Source organism: Pangasianodon hypophthalmus, chromosome 14 (genome assembly GCF_027358585.1).
Source record: "Pangasianodon hypophthalmus isolate fPanHyp1 chromosome 14, fPanHyp1.pri, whole genome shotgun sequence".
Taxonomy (NCBI): Eukaryota; Metazoa; Chordata; class Actinopteri; order Siluriformes; family Pangasiidae; genus Pangasianodon; species Pangasianodon hypophthalmus.
In genome coordinates this window covers 8,140,781-8,158,967 of record NC_069723.1, presented here as the reverse complement: position 1 = coordinate 8,158,967, position 18,187 = coordinate 8,140,781, and the positions used below count along the sequence as shown (strand labels likewise).

At 41.2% G+C, this 18,187-nt stretch overlaps 1 pseudogene; it reads right to left on the bottom strand.

The window, feature by feature from the left end:
* Window positions 1-4,206: 4,206 nt before the first annotated feature.
* On the bottom strand, window positions 4,207-17,947 carry LOC128320218 (uncharacterized; annotated as a pseudogene).
* Window positions 17,948-18,187: the final 240 nt, after the last annotated feature.

Here is an 18,187-nt window from a genome sequence, read left to right as displayed (position 1 = left end):
ACACAACACTGGACATCACCAGGGATTATTGCATATGATTTTTAGATGCCAATGCTAAAATCTTTATTTGTTTTAGAATTCATACATATCAGCCAAATGTTTGTCATGGTTTGATATTTGAATGCTTCCATGTTAATTCATAGTTACTGCATTATGATTCTAAAATAGTAGAAAAACTCTCTACGGTGTATTTTCAAATCACAGCACCACCAAGCTGTGGACCAAGGCCTTTATTCCTTAACTACTCATTTGTATCCTGTCTCCAATGTGAGTGGCTTTGGATAAAAGCATCAGCCAAATGAGATAAATGAAAAATGTATATGTTGTTCATTGTATAGGATATAGAATTAATTTTTATTAGATTAGACTTTGTAATTAGACACTTTGATTTTTGTGTACATTTTATGGAGATATACCATATTTTCTATGATTTAATAGAGACATTGACAAAAATCTGAAATATTTCTAATTCCATATGAAATACATAAAATGAAATAAAATTCTTGTCAGTCAATCCTAATATGTCTGTCCATAATTTGGTCATTTGGTGTTATGTGTAATCTTTCAATTAAAAAGATTAAATGCAACATGGGGCATAAGCATCTAAGTAGTGGAACAAGTGGAGCACCTGCACCTCTATTTTTATTTTTAGTGGGACCAAAATATGGTTTTCTCCCCCAGGTTGTATTCAGATAAAAAAGGACTTTCAGTGTAAATAACTGCATGAACATGAGTTTAACTAAACAATATTTTTCACCTAATTTTATCAACTTCCCTTAAAAAACATCCATTTGAGAAGGTGTGCGGTGAAGACACCTTGCTCTTTGCCACAGTATTTGATTTAGTGCATTGCTAGTCATTTAGCATGTGTGTAATATCATGTGTTCCTGTTTTTGGCTCAGAGGCCACACTGGGTTTTCAATGCTATATCAGGGCCACGTACTATACTTTCCTTTGAGATATTGTATGTGCTACTGAGTACTTAAATGAACTCTTAATTAAGCCCAGAAAAAGTTGGGTGAATATTTGGATACATTACTGTTTTATAATATTAGGTATCTGTAACTTAAGGGCCCCACATTCAACAGCTGCCTCATATATTCAAGTTGATAAAGTTCATTGTAACATAAAATGGACATGAACAGGGGAAAGTACAATTATGAGTGGTATTGCTTTCACTCCTTTACTGATAAGTTTTGTCCATATACAGTTGTATATATTTTAATAATATATGTATTTACTCAGTGTATTATTTTGTCCATCATTTGCTCTGGGAAACTAACTGGTTACTCAAAATGAATAAAGCATGTTTTCCATTCTCAAAATGTAGGATCCAGTGTCATGTCACTAACATTTAAATTCAGACATGAGTAACATGAGCTTATTCAAAAACCAGAAACATAGTTTTTTTTTTTTAATATTTACAGATTGAGATTCTGTTTTTGTATCAATGCCAGAGCACATTTTGAGTACCAGGAATCAAGTCTAATGGTGCTGACAAAGACCTGGCTCCACAAGGACATTCCCAACTCTCTGGGTGAGATGGAGGGCTTCTAACTGGCCCACGCTGACTGAGACAAGTCATCAGGAAAAGACAGAGGTAATGGCATTTATGTGTATGTGAGTAACGACTGGTGCAAACAGTACACAGTAAGGGAAACTGTCTGTGACCCTGACGTTAAACTTTCATATCTAAGCCTGAGACCATTTTACTTCCCAAGGGAGTTTAGAACTATTATCATCTGCACCGTATATGCCCTTCACAGTGGTAACATTTCTAGGGGTGTTTCCCGCATATCTGATTATGCTAAACCCAAACCTCCCCTAGCTAACTTTATCATAACACTGTTCATTTAATACCAACATACAATATTGTGCTAAAAAAGCAACAAGCCACTGGCCAAGATTGTGACTGTGTGGGAGGAAGATAGCATACAAGCACTGAAAGGATGTTTCCTGTGTACAGACTGGACAGTCCTACATGACACAGATGTGAATGTGACTACAGAGACAATAACATACTACAGACTACTGTAGTAGACTACTAACTTCTGTGTAGATAATGTGGTCACCAAAAGAGGCATTACTGTGTATCCAAACAACAAACCACACATAACAAAACAAGTTGAAGGATGAAGGACTGCATCAATAGCAAAGGGGTAGATTTTTAGGGGTAGTAATAATGATTGGGTCGAGCTAAAAAAGGAGCTGAACCCGGCTTGGTTCCCTATGTTCCAGCTGTCACTGGACTCACACAGTTCCCACTCTGCAGAAAAGAACTATCATTACACCATTTCCTAAAAAATCCTGCCCTACTGACAAAAATGACTATAGAACAGTTGCTCTTCACTGCGTGAAGTGTCTAAAGAAATACATTGTGTCAAAACTCAAAGACAAGGTAAATTGTTTTACTAGATCCATTCTAGTTTGCATACAGGGCAGGGAGAGGGACTGATGACATTATCAAACTTAATATTGCAATGACTGATCAACTATTCATCCAGCGATAAGTTGAAATTAGTGTATTTCTTAATTCTGCATGGGATATTACCTCTGTGGCCACCAGCAATAATATCTTAAATATATTTTTATTAAGACCTTTTATCTAAGACCAGAAGGTAACACAGACATGAGGGCGCCCTGGGACATAAAGCAGCCAGCCACTCCACCATCAACAAACCTGAGTGAAAACTAATCACAAAAGGCTTGACTAAACAAATATGTTTCCAGCCTAGACTTAAACACTGAGACTGTGTCTGAGCCCCGAACACTAATTGGAAGGCTGTTGTTGGGCTTTGTAAGAGAAAGTTCTACCACTGGCTGCAGCCTTCACTATTTGAGGTACCAACAAATAGCCTGCACCTTTTGATAGAAGTAGGCGTGGCAGATCATAAAAGACCAAAAGTTCGCTCAGGTACTGTGGCATGAGACCATTCAGTGCTGTATACGTCAATAGTAGTATTTTATAATCAATACGAGATTTGATTGGTAGCCAGTGCACTGTGGATAAGATAGGGGTGATGTGGTCATATCTTCTGGTTCTAGTAAGGACTCTCGCTGCTGCATTCTGGACTAACTGGAGCTTGTTTATGCATCTACTGGAACATCTAGACAGTAAAGCATTACAATAATCCAACCTAGAGGTAACAAAAGCATGAACTATTTTTTCTGCATAGAGTAATGAGAATATATTTCTTATCTTAGCAATATTTCTGAGAAGAAAGAAAGCTATCCTAGCAATATTATCTACATGAGCTTCAAATGAAAGACTGGAATCAATAATCACACAAAGGTCTTTTACTGCTGCACATGATGAAACAGAAAGGCCATCCAGAATTATTACGTAATCAGAAAGCTTACTTCTAGCTGCATGTGGTCCTAGTACTTCTGTCTTTTCAGAATTTAGTAAGAGAAAGTTAATAAGCATCCACCTTCTAATGTCCTTTACACATTATTCAATTTTTTAAGCTGGTGTCTGTCATCTGGCTTTGCTGAAACATACAGCTGTGTGTCATCAGCATAACAGTGGAAGCTAATACCATGTTTACGAATAATTTTGCCCAGAGGTAGTATATATAAAGATAAGAGCAGTGGGCCTAAAACAGAGCCTTGTGGAACACCAAACTTTACTTTAGTATGCATAGAGAAGTCACCATTTACATCTACAAACTGATAACGATCAGTCAATAAGAGGGCCGTTCCCTTAACGCCTACAACATTTTCTAGTCTATCGAGGAGAATAGCATGATCAGTGGTATCAAAAGCTGCACTAAGGTCAAGCAACACAAGCAAGAAGACACAACCCTGATCAGAGGCCAGTAGTAAGTCATTTACCACTTTAACCAGCACTGTCTCTGTGCTATGATGAGGCCTAAATCCTGACTGATACATTTCATGAATGTTAATCCTATGTAGGTATGAGCATAGCTGCAGTGCTACAACTTTTTCTAGGATCTTGTAGATAAAGGGGAGGTTTGATATTGGCCTATAGTTAGATAGATGACAGGGGTCGAGGTTACTAGGTTACTACGAGGTTATAACTGCTGGTTTATGTAGGTACACAGCCAGTGCTAAGGGAAGTAATTCCCATATATATAGGTATATATTTGGTACAAATAAGGTACAAATAAGGAACTGTCATTTTTCGACATACAATTTAAAAATCACAAACAATAATCTCTGATTTTATGATATCCAGTATTCTGTTTAAATTGGTCTTATTTTCAATTGTTCGATTTCACTTAATGTAGAGAAAAGGCATTCAGTACCACACAAAGCATAATATCTTAAAACATGGAAAAATTTTTCATCTCTGAGACCATAAATCAATGGACTAAGACTACATGGTACAAATTAAAAAAAATATTAAATTGGAATATAAAAGATTATTTTATATTCTTAAGTGTCATTTCTTCAACCTTATAATATGCCATTTCTATATATGGGTTAAAATACTGCATCATGCACAGAAGCAGCTGCCATGCCATGTTCTGAGACTGTGGTTGATTTCTTATTGGTTATTTCTTATTGGTTTATTTCTTTTTCTCAGAGGAAGCAGATCTGGCTGCAGTCATTATCTTGATGTAGGTGAAGACAATGATAATGAGCATAAAAAGGAAAAGGATAACAAATTACAGCACGACCATTTGCCTGCCATTCTTTGACTAACATTATCTCTGCATTACACACAGCATAGGAGAACAGAGCAGCAAGTCAAGTTAAGTCAAGTCAAGAGGTTTTTATTGTCATTTCAACTATATATAGCTGACGCAGTACACAGTGAAATGAGACAACGTTTCTCCAGAGTCAGTGGTGTACAACAAGTGAAAAAATTTTGAATTACAAAACTGAGAGATCAAATACCCATGTTCACGGGTACTGGAAATAAGTCCCAACTGAAAGCAAGTCTGCTAACAGTATGAAAGCAATGTCCACAAAAAGGGTTTGTGCAAACAAAATGTATCGAGTTTCTTCCCTAAGTACATCCTTTGTCAGAAATGTGAATATCATCAAGCAGTTTATGTAGAGGAAACTCCCAACCAGGATCTGCAATAACAAGATCTTCTCGTTCAAAGGCCTTGAAAAATTAAATAACAAATTATTGCTGGAGTTACTGTTCACTTCTACACTCTGCATGTCCATAAAAATAAATATTTAAATGTAATAAATGAGAAAATGATACACCATTCAACAACAAAATATAAAAATATTCAGTGCTTTGCCGAATGTCATCATAGCAACAAGGGCTCAGTAACCTATTTAGCTTAACCCAGTTTAACTGGACAATTCTGCCCATTGAGTTTAAGCTCATTTTAGCGCAGACCTAAACCTCTAACGATGGATGCAAACATGCAACCTGCAGTCAATGGCCCAGATAAGTGACAGTATTTTCTGCTGAATTGAGAGTTAGAGACGTGCATAGAGAAGTCAAACCTATGAGAAACATTCTCTTTTTTTTAAATGGTGTGTAGGTGTAATATAAAGATCGCAGTGCCAGGGGTGTTCAACATTAAAATGAAGATCAAATGAAGAGTATGTGGATTGACACACTCACTGCACTGCTGAAATGTAAATTAGACAGGGTCAGTGTTACAATTTTGTGATAACTCTACAAATGCTTTCTGATACTTTATATCAAAGTGTCAGTTTGAAAAATGGTCATCCCTATTTTACAAAGACAGCAATGACAATAAAATGGGTAGAGCCTTTTCTTGGGGGTTTGGCACAAATCAAGGTTTTTTTAACCAAATTCTATGGGTTTTTCTTTAGTGACCTCCAAATTTCCTCTGCAGTTTGACAGGTGAAGATGAAGTTGCCATGTGACAATCTATTTTATATTACAATTATTATTCTGGCATCATGTTAGAATATCTTGTCAAGAAGATATACAGTCAAACTGCCCCAAAATCAAATTTGTGTTTCAGAGCTTTTTGTACCTGTTCCTTAGAGTTATGGAAATCAACGTAATATATCTAGAAAAATATCCAAAAAAAATAGTTTTAGAGATATTTTCATTTAAATTTTATAGATAGTCAATTGTGGAAATAAGAATGCAATAGCTGTAAACTAGCAAACTAATTTTGTGCTTGAGAATCAATAACCTGAATCGTCTCGAACTTTACTTTAGCTTATCCTGACACACAATGAAAGTAGATAAATTTCCCCATCCATCTACCTCCACTAAACAAACAGGACATTATGTACATTACTAACACTAACCAATTTTCATATTATAGTTAGATATTGAATTTTGAAAACCTGTCATGTCGCCTTCAAACCCACCAAAAGATCTTTTTTTGCTTACCAGTCTTCTGGATTTTCTGGTCAGAGTTTTCGATTTGAGACACAGCCCATAACAATAATGATGATGGAGGGGAAGTGTTAAGGAAGACAGAGCTTGTCAGTGTGATAAACATTGCTCTGCAGTTAAAACTTGGAAACCTGACAGACCAGGATTATTTGGCTCTGACATGCAATCTAGTGAATATTGATTTTAAAACCAGATATACATAAGATATACAGGCGAATGTGTAAACAATGCCACTCATGCTGCCGGAGACTGTGTCAGGCTGTGTATTCCTATAACACAACACTTCTTATTTGTCTGGTAAGTAAGAACAAGGAATATTCTTTTGGTTTTTGGTCACTTACCTTACACATATATATTTTAGGGGTATAAAAGAAATGTTCAAGAATTACTGAAGTCCTATATTATAAATATGTAATTTTAATGTCAATTTAGGGTTGTTTACCCAAAAGGTATTTGGAACCCCTGTTACTGGTTATATAAAATCACACAAGACACTCAAACAAATGAGGAAAGCACCCAGTTGCTGGTGCCAAAGAGCTTTTTCAATGCAGCTCACCACAATCTTTGATGGGGCATTTCAGGCAGCACAAGACACTAAATCGTCTCACAGCTTATTTATATTGGGTGGGCATTTGTGGCAATGTGAACAGGTGGTGTGCATCACCTGCCATGAATGTCATTTGGTGAATCCTCTGGCCACTGAAAAGTGCCAATGTGCCCCCTTCCCATTAAGCAAGGTCTCCTTAAAAGACCATGGGCCATTATACCAGATAACGAGATAACCATTAGAAATGCCACACCATAACATCTCTGCACACATGATCTCCTGAGTTGGAATCCTGAAAGAGATTCTCACTGACTAGGGCAAGACCTTTATACAGACGTGGACAAATTTGTTGGTACCCTTACAGTTGTTTGAAACAATGATTCATTGATCCTGAAAAGTGATTAAACCAAAAGCAATAGTCTCATATATACCTGCCTGCCCATAGATTAAACCAATAAAATTTTGAAGAGAAATGACTTACTGTTTATTTTACCAAGATAATCTAAAACAGCCTGGACAGATTTCTTGGTACCCCTAAAAAAGATTAGAAATCATTGCATTCTAATCATGTTTCAAACTAATTGTTTAACCTTAATTCGTGTCACAGGTGTCTTCAATCTTTGTAACAGCCAATCAGCCTATTTAAAGACAGAAAACGTGCCACTGTGTAGGGTGGTATCATTGTGTGCACCACACTGAACATGGACCAGAGAAAGCAAAGGAGAGAGTTGTCTGAGGAGCTCAGAAAGAAAATTGTAGATAGCCATCTTAAAGGTAAAGGCTATAAGACCATCTCCAAGCAGTTTGATGTTCCTGTGACTACAGTTGCAAATATTATTAAAAAGTAATATTATTAAAAAGTATAAAGTCCATGGTATTGTAGCCAACCTCCCAGGACGTGGCCGCAAGAAGAAATGCAACCCCAGGTTGATCAGAAGGATTGTGTGGATGGTAGATAAAGAGCCAAGGAAAACATCCAAAGCCATTCAAGCTGAACTCCAAGGTCAAGGTACGTCACTATCTGATCGCATTTTAAACAACAATGGGCTCCATGGAAGAAGACCCAGGAGAACACCATTACTGAAAGAAAAACATCAACAATCCAGACTGGAATTTGCTAAAATGCATGTTGACAAGCCACAAAGTTTCTGGGAGAATGTCCTTTGGACTGATGAAACAAAACTAGAGCTTTTTGGCGAGTCACACCAGCTGTATGTTCACAGACAGAAAAATGAAGCTTTCAAATAAAAGAACACCATACCTACTGTGAAACGAGGAGGGGCTCAGTCATGTTTTGGGGCTGCTTTGCTGCATCTGGCACAGCGGGCCTTGAATCTGTGCAGGGCACAATGAAGGGTCAAGACTACCAAGGCATCCTGCCCAGCTTCAGAAAGCTCTCAATCAGTCACAGGTGATGGGTCCTCCAAAAGGATAATGACCTAAAACACACAGCTAAAAGCACTCAAGAATGGCTGGGGAAAAAAAACTTTGGACTATTCTTAAATGGCCCTCTATGAGCCCTGATCTTAATCCTATTGAACATCTGTGGAAAGATCTGAAAAATGCAGTGTGCAGAAGGTACCCTTCAAACCTCAGACAGTTAGAGCAGCTTGCTCAGGAAGAATGGGCCAAAATACCTGTTACCTGAAGCAGACGTCTCCTTGTAAACTACTGCAATTGCTTGTTGGCAGCGATTGTTGCTAAAGGTGGTGCAACAAAATATTAAGTTAAGGGTACCATGTCATTTTCATTTGGGTCATTGTGTAAAATATTCAGTTTAATCGAAAATCAAACGTAATGTCTGATTTGTGTTAAACATGGAATTAACAGTGATTGATGCCATTAACGTTTGTCAGTTACAAATTATTTCAGAGATAGTTCTGGGTTCTTCTTTTTCATGGAAGGGTACCAACAAATTTGTGTACACCTGTACCTTTGAGGTTACATGGCAAGTTGGGAAAATAAACTATGAGATAAGACAAACAGATAGGGGCAATGTCAGGACCGGGGATCAAACCCAGGTCTCCGGCATGAGGGACAGACATTTTACCATTGAGGTGGTGAACCCATGATGCAAACACTGAGGTGATACACAAGAATTTTATTTAAAAAAAATCAAGAAAATAACACAAGGGCAAAAATGGGGAGAAACAAGAAGGCAAAGGATCTCAAAAATGAAGATGAGGCAGGGGAACTGAAGACCGCCAAAAACTAAAAGAGAAACAGGGAAAAAAGACAAAAAAAAACAAGGCAAGGGTGCTAGAAAAAACACAGAAGATAGTAACAATGAAGACAACAGGGGCTTAGGAAACAACAATAACCAAGCGGGGAACAAAGGCAAAAGGGACGGCTTAAATACACAGAACGGGAACAAGACACAGGTGAAAGCAATGAAACCAATTACAACAAAGAAAAACTAAGGCTGGGTGACATCTAGTGGGGAAAAAAAACATAACACAACAAAAAACAGAAAAAAGGACCAAAACTCTGACAGGCAATGCACAGTCTCCTGAAACCATGGAGGGAGGTGGTTCTGTTGATCTGGTGATGTGGTTCCTTCGAGTAAGGAGCTAGGACTGGAGGTGAACTGGAAATGTGGCTTAATCCACCACAGTCTCTTTCAGAAACCATGTTCCAAAAAACAAAAGTTGCCTGGTCATACTAATCTCACAGAACGCCACATCGAAACTAGTGGTCAAATGATTGATTGCCCCAGCTGACTATTTAGGCCAATAGCAAGCAATTTAAGGTGCTTAGCTTGAACTAAAGCTTTGTCCACCTTCAAATGCAATGAAATGCATCAGAGACAGCATTGGAATTGGGATTTCCAGTAAGCTTTGAATGACTGATAATAGTGTCAGGAATCGCCAATAGATTCTAACTATTGCGATGGTTATCAAGTTGGATGATTTAAATGTCTACCACAAAATGTGGTGTCTGCGGTTAAGATCGACAAAAATAAATTATATCTCATATGTTTACTTTTTGCCTAATTTTTATCCTGTTGGAACCTAAATAACCTGCAGTGTGACTTCAGAGCAGAGCAACAAAACATCTTTCCAACATATCTTAGCTTCCTTTGTTCACAATTGCCAAAGAGATAAAGCCGTGTATGTCTTTGCTCTCAAAACATGAACGGAGTTTAAATTAAGAAAATGAAACAGAATGTTGTTTATCAGGGCTACATCATAATACAAGAATTCAATAAATATCTCTGCTGCTGTTCTCCACAGAGCACATGCATATGTAGTTTATATAATTTTACTTCAATTTTGTAGTAAGCTTACTGATCAGCCATAACATTAAAACCACTGACAGGTGAAGTGAAGAACATTGATTATCTCATTACAATGGCATCTGTCAACGGCTGGGATATATTAGGCATCAAGTGAACAGTCAGTTCTCAAAGTTGATGTGTTGGAAGCAGGAAAAATGGGCAAGAGTAAGGATCTAAGCAACTTTGACAAGGGCCAAATTGTGATGGCTAGACAATTGGGTCAGAGCATTTCCAAAATGGCAGGTCTTGTGGGGTGTTCCCGGTATGCAGTGGTTAGTACCTACCAAAAGTTGTCCAAGGAAGGACAATCGGTGAACCAGTGACAGGGTCATGGGTGCCCAAGGCTCACTGATTCATGTGGAGAATGAAGGCTAGCCTGTCCGGTCCGATCCCACAGAAGAGCTACTGTAACACAAATTGCTGAAAAAGTTAATGCTGGCTATGATAGAAAGGTGTCAGAACACACAATGCATCACAGCTTGCTGTGTATGGGGCTTCATAGCTGCAGACTGGACAGAGTGCCTATGACGACCCCTGTCCACTACTGAAAATGCCTACAGTTGGCACTTGAGCATCAGAACTGAACCATGGAGCAATGGTGGCCTGCTCTGATGAATCATGTTTTCCTTTACATCATGTGGACGGCCAGTGTGCATGCATCGCTTACCTGGGGAAGAGATGGCACCAGGATGCACTATGAGAAGATGCATTATGATGCCCTGGGCAATGTTCTGCTGGGAAACATTGGGTCCTGGCATTCATGTGGATGTTACTTTGTCACGTACCACCTACCTAAACATTGTTGCAGACCAAGTACACCTCTTCGTGGCAATGGTATTCCCTAATGGCAGTGGCCTCTTTCAGCAGGATAATGTCCCCTGCCACACTGCAAAAATTCAGGAATGATTTGAGGAACATGACAAAGAATCCAATGTGTTGACCAGATAGCAAGGTGTTAACCAGATACCATGGAACACCTTCAGAGGTCTTGTGGAGTCCATGCATCGATGGGTCAGAGCTGTTTTGGTGGCAGAAGGGGGACCTACCCAATATTAGGCAGGTGGTTTTAATGTTATGTCTGATCAGTGTGTGTGTGTAATGAATTCTGAAGTGTATATAGCTATACTTGCTCTCAGATTCAGTCAAATGCTGCAAAACTGATAGGACAGAGCTTCACAGTACAGGTGGATAATGCCCCAAAATGTACCGTGAAAGCAACCCGAGAGCTTGGAAATGGAATGCTCTTAAATGGCAGAGTCAGTCACCTGACCTCAACCCAACTGAGCATGCTTTTTTAATTACTGAAGACAAAACTAAAGGCAGAAAGACCCACAAGCAAGCAGCAACTAAAGGCAGCTGCATTAAAGGCCTGGCAAAGCATCTCAAGGGAGGAAATTCAGCATTTGGTGATGTCCGTGGGTTCCAGACTGCAGGCAGTCATTGACTGCAAAGCATTTGCTTCCAAGTATTAAATATAATCCTAATATTTATGATTGTTAGTTTGTCCAATTACTTTTGAGCCTGTGAAAATAGAGCGATTATGTAAAAAAATGGCTGTAATTCCTAAAGGGTTAATGCAATATTCTTGTTAAACCCCTTGAATTAAAACTGAAAGTCTACACTTCAATCACATATTTCTTCATTACTTCATTTCAAATCCATTGTGGTGGTTTACAGAGACAAAATTATGAAAATTGTGTCACTGTCCAAACACCTATGAATCTAATTGTATAGATTGTAGCAACTCGCTGCAGTGACGGGCAGAACACAGACACAGCAGAGGAAGGACAGGTGCAAGCAAACCTGAGTTTATTATCTTTGCATGAGGGGGTAGTGGCAGGAAGGTCATGTAGGTAGGTGGTGTGGGTGGTGCTGGTGAGTCAGCATGAGAGTGAGAGTCCATTGGCATTGCCGTGGTGGGCCCCCGCTCGGTGTTGGACCTGGAACAAGAAGTACTGTAACAAGAGAAACCATCGGGTTATCCGAGTGTTTGTGTCCTTTGCTTTGGCCATCCACTGTAATGGGGCGTTGTCTGTGACTCATGTGAGGTGCTTGCCTGACAGGTAGTAACAGAGTTCCATGACAGCCACTTTTATGGCCAGTTTTGAGAGGTTTGAGAGAGCAGCCCTGTCTCTGATGCGTCGGTGTGCACAATGAAGGGCCAATCAAAGTCCAGGTTTCTTAACACTGGTGAGCTGGTGAACACCTGCTTGAAGGTCTGGAACAACTGCTCCACTGCCTCAGTCCAGCATACCCGATCTGGTTGGCCCTTCTTCTACTAAAGGCTAGAAAGGAGAAGTTAGGGACAAACCAATGATAATACCCTTCTAACCCCAAGAAGGCACATGCCTGTCACTTAGTGATGGGTCGTGGGTACTCTTTGACCACTTTGATCTACTTCTCCTGAGGTTTTAATAGGCCACTGCCAACGTGGTACCCCAGGTCCTGTGTCTCGGTCAGCCCCAGATGACACATGGATTTTCGATCAGCCTGGCCTCCCAGAGCTCGCTCAGGTCTTCCCTGAATGCAGGCGGTCTATCCATGTGTGTTACGTCCCTGACGTGTGTTTTTTAATTACATTTGTACATCGAATGTCATTTTATATTGTTGTTGGAGGGGTTGCTGCGTGTTTCTCTCTCTCTCTCTCTCTCTCTCTCTCTCTCTCTCTGTATGTTCTTTCTGCCGCTTTCTCCCCTTAATTAGGTGATAATCACCAGCACCTGCTTTTTGACTACCTGGCTCGGTCGGTGATGGCATATAAGATCGACACCACGCTGGCAGTGGAAAAAAAAGAGAGAGAGAGAGACGTGATGATTTGTGTGGTATAAAGACTGTTGAGAAAGACTGTTGAGTTTAAACGCAGAGAGTGGTTTTGGTTTAAACGTTGGTGTAAGAAATTACTCTTTTGTAAAGGTGCTGTGGTAACATCGCGTGGCATCTGTTAAGCTGATAAAGAAAATGTCACCGGCACCTGCTTTTTGACTACCAGAAGCACTGCCATTTCTTGTGTTTGCCATCCGTGACTCAGTTCAAGAGTCCTTAGGTTTCATCTCTGCTTAACTAGTTTTTGGACACATACTGAGGGGTCCGTTAAAGATGTTGTATGAACAGCTGTTGGCTAAAGAACAGTCACCTGTGTCTTTGTTAGACTATGTAAGTTCGACTACACACTGCGTGCGATATTGCTCGTAAGCATTTGACTTGCACACAGTCAAAAATGAAGCAACGGTTTGATAAAGTAAGTGTAAAACGAGAGTTCCGAGTCGGCGACCCTGTTTTAGTACTAGACCTTTTAGTACCTGTACCTGGTACAGTTTTCTCCGCAAAATTCACAGGTCCTTACACTGTGGAGAAAAAAATTATTGAGACAGATTATGTCATAAAAACCCCTGATCGTCGCAGGAAGATGAGAGTCTGTCATGTGAACATGTTGAAGCCCTATTTAAAACACGAAGAGACAAGCTCGCCCCCGTCACTGGTCGCCTCTGGCATTGTCTCTGTCAATGACGTCATAAAGGATGAGGTGGAAGAGGTTACTCATGTTTCTACTTGTGTGTTACATCACGATGTGGATGTAGGAGATGCTTCTCTGATAAAACGACATCCATACTGCGTGAACCTCCATAAACGCGAAATAATGAAAGCTGAGGTGGAGTATTTGTTGCAACATGATTTAGCTGATTGAGTGAAAGCCCATGGAGCTCTCCATGTTTGCTGGTACTTAAACCAGATTCCACCTATCGTTTTTGCACAGATTACCGTTGTGTAAATAGTTTGACCAAGGCTGATTCTTTTCCCCTTCCTCGTGTTGATGATTGTGTAGATCGAGTTGGAGCCGCTTCTTTTGTGACTAAGCTCGATCTTTTGAAGGGCTATTGGCCAGTTCCGTTGACCCCCCGTGCTTCGGAAATCTCTACCTTTGTTACACCCGATACTTTTCTCCAGTATACCGTCTTAGCCTTTGGAAAGCGAAATGCACCTGCCACGTTTCAACGGCTTATGCATAAAGTCCTGGTTGGCATTTCAAACTGCGAAGCTTATTTAGATGACATCGTACTGTATACAAACTGTTGGGAGGACCACATAAAAACTCTCCGGGAAGTTTTTACACGTCTGGCTGACGCCTCCCTTACCTTGAATTTAGCTAAATGTGAGTTCGCAAAAGCCGAGGTAACGTACCTAGGAAAGAAAGTAGGTAGAGGGTCAGTGAAACCAGTTGAAGCAAAAGTTTCCGCAATTCTAGAGTTTCTGGCACCTGGGAATAAGAGAGAGTTAAGGCGATTTTTGGGAATGTGTGTCTATTATCGAGGATTTTGCAGAAATTTCTCCACTATTGTTGCTCCTCTAACAGATCTCCTAAGCAATAAGAGACGCTTTGGACAGATGTGGTCAGATGGTTGTGCAAATGCTTTTTCTGCAGCAAAGGATCTTCTTTCACATGCGCCTGTTTTGGCTGCTACTGATTTCTCTCGACCTTTTAAGCTGGAGGTGGACGCTAGCTTCTTGGGGGCGGGCGCAGTGTTACTGCAGGAAGATGACAAGGGTATTGACCACCATGTATGTTATTTCTCTAAGAAATTTTCGAAGTGTCAGCTCAACTATAGCACTATAGAAAAGGAGGCTTTTGCTTTAGTTTTGGCGCTGCAGCATTTCGAAGTTTATCTTGGTGGTGGTTGCAGATTTGTAATGGTCTTTACAGACCATAATCCGCTAACCTTTTTGTCTCAAATGCGAAATGTGAACCAGCGAATACATCCGCTGGGTTCTTATTATACAGGGCTTTAACCTTGGCATTAGGCATCAGAAGGGCTCTGATAACGTAATGGCTGATGCGCTGTCTCGAGCCTGTGGTACTGAAATGTGAGTTTTTTGGGGGGTGGTTTTTCTCTCCATATAGATAAAAAAAACTTACTGGTGGGGGTGTTACGTCCCTGACGTATGTTTTTTAATAACATTTGTGCATCGAATGTCATTTTATATTGTTGTTGTTGGAGGGGCTGCTGCGTGTTTCTCTCTCTCTCTGTGTGTTCTTTCTGCCGCTTTCTCCCCTTAATTAGGTGATAATCACCAGCACCTGCTTTTTGACTACCTGGCTCGGTCGGTGATGGCATATAAGATCGACACCACGCTGGCAGTGGAAAAAAAAGAGAGAGAGAGAGACGTGATGATTTGTGTGGTATAAAGACTGTTGAGAAAGACTGTTGAGTTTAAACGCAGAGAGTGGTTTTGGTTTAAACGTTGGTGTAAGAAATTACTCTTTTGTAAAGGTGCTGTGGTAACATCGCGTGGCATCAGTTAAGCTGATAAAGAAAATGTCCCGGTATTTGTAGGGAACGGGATTCCTTTCTTTTTGTGTATGAATCTTTTCTCATGTTTTGTGGCAGACAGGGAGGAAGGGCAACAACCTGTCGTTATTTTGCTTAATGCATCTTTTCTTTGTGAGGTAAGTTAGTTTTGGTAAAAAGTTAGCGAATCTTTTTTTTTGTTTGTTGCTTTTTTTGGGTCCCGTTGCTGAGGTAATTGTATTGTTATTTAATTAGCTATTTTTGTTGAGTTTCTTTTTATTAAAACAAATTAATCTGAACACAGACTAGATTAAATCGGCGTCACCCAAAAACGCCCAAATGAATAACCTGTTGTCTTGAGTTGTGATTTTGAGACGAGATTTTTTCCTTATATATATATATATATATATATATATATATATATATATATATATATATATATATATATATTTATTGTACGTTCTCTCATACCTCTAGACCATAGGGAACGTAACAATGTGTATGAGTGAATACAGCTGATGTGGGCGTAAGACTAATTCCATGAGCTGCTGGAAGGTTCCGGGTGCTCTGTGAAGAACAAAAGGGAGAACCCGCTATTGTCAGTGGCCACCAGAGATGCTAAATGCGGTCTTGGGCTTGGCATCCAGGGCTGTGGCTACCTGCCAGTCTTCTTTTGTCAGGTCCAGGATGGAGATGAAGTGGGCATATTCTTCGATGATCCCGTCCCATAGCATTCTGCTCTCTCAATACCCTGGCAGTGGGCCTCTGGGACTTGGTAGGGCCACTGTCATACCACCACTGCCGGTAGGCTCTTGATTTCACGTTGGACCAGGTGTGTCAGTCCTGGTTCCACCCAGAGAACATGTCAGAAACTTGGTCCACCAACTCTTGCCACTTTGAAGGGGTCAGGTCCTCTCCCTTCTGGACCTAGGTATGCCCTGAGGTGACATCATAAAAAGCTGACACAGCAGGGACAGGCTCAATAAATTTTTTCAGCAGGTTAATGTTGTATATTTGGGTGTCTGGTCACTTGTGTGTCTGGTCACTTTTTGGAGTGGGACCTCCTCGGGGTACCGGTTGTGTAATCCATGGTGATCAGTATATATTCATGGCCCCAGGAGTTTTTTGGAAATGGCCCTACCAGATCCATGCCCACCCTTCAAGGGGACACCAATAATGAGGAGTGGGATAAGCAAAGTGGGTGTGGGCTTGTTGGGGGAGGTTTGCTGGCACTGGGGGTCACGCCTGGCCAGTGGAATCAGTCCCTCAGCCTCCCTAGGGTGTTGTGGGCCCCCAGTTGGCCACCTAGTGGGTGTGAATGGGCCAGGTGCATCAACAGGTCAACCTTGGAATGGGGGACAAACAGGAGGTCATTTGTTTAGTCCTGCCATTTGGTGTGATAGTAGAGGAGCCCTTCACTTATCATGAAGTATGAGGTGGGCAGCGCCTGGTCAGCCTGCTGATTTTCCCTTCCTATCTGCAACGCCTTCAACACCAGTGCTTCAAGTGGTTGCCTTCCTCATGTACTTGCCTGAAGTTGCCTTTGAGGGTTGCCAGGTGAAACACAGCAGAAACTGGGTTATTGTCATCTTACCGTCTGCCCCCGCATCTATGCTGTCCTCCCCTTGAGCCAGGTAGGCCAGTTGGGCTGGGTTCTGCCACAGGACTCTGTCCTCTGTCTCCTGGTCCCAGTAGCTTTCGCATGGTGGTGTGGATAGAACCACAGGGAACCCCCACCAGTCTCTCCCTAAAAGTAGAGGCACAGGAAATTCAGATACTTTTCCGACTAGCAGTGGCCCGGACATCCCCCATGCTCATGCACGGCTTAATGGCCTGGGGTAGGATTGCTGGCTTGGCCAGGGTGATGGTGCTTCCTGAGTCCAACAGGGCTGGGGTAGGTGTGCCATCTACTTTCACAGAATTGGTGGGGGCTCATGGTTGGGAGAGGGCATGGAAGGCACAACCAGCTAGCCAGGGGTCGTTGGCATAGGGCGTCCACAGTGCACCAGGATCTCTTCCTTAACTGCGTCGTAGTCGGTTGCGTCCCCTGGCAGGAGGGCATAGTAGGCCAGCTGGGCCTCCCCTGAAAGGAAGGGGAGACTCCCTGAGTCTCTACTAGATACTGTGGTATGGGAGTTCGGACTGTGCCCATTCCTGCATTCTCCACCAGTGTAGCAACTTGCTGCAGTGATGGACAGAACAGACACAGCAGACCCGGAATAGGTGCAAGCAAAGGTGTTTATTTTCTTAGAGTGAGGGGGTGGTGGCAGGGAGGTTGTGTAGATGGTGCGGGTGGTGCTGGCTTAGTGAGCGGAGGCTCTGGCAAAGGAGGGGAGCTTGGCTGCCATCGCTGTCATCGGTCCCTGCAACAGAGAGGGAGAAAACAGTCAACAACAGGAGGGCAACAGAAATTGCTCACTCTGCTGCAGGCACTGCACCATTTTATACTCTCTATGAGGGTGAGGAGCTGCCACAGTCCTTATTAGCTGCCAGCCATGTTCTATTCCTCCTCCCGGCCCCTCTGCCATGTGCTTGTTTGTTCTCCAAAACAGTGTCTGTTCAGCATCCCATTGACAGTTGTGTGACCACACATTTTTGAAGTGTCATCCATTTTACTCACCCAGTTAAGTTCAAAGTGATTTTTTTAATGTGCATGACGTTAGCTCTAAACTGCTGGATGACACAAGTTTGTTAAAATGGCAGTAGTGTGGTAATTTGAGCCAAAAGGCCTGGGTTAAGTTGAGCCAGTGGCTCAACTCACCCGTTTT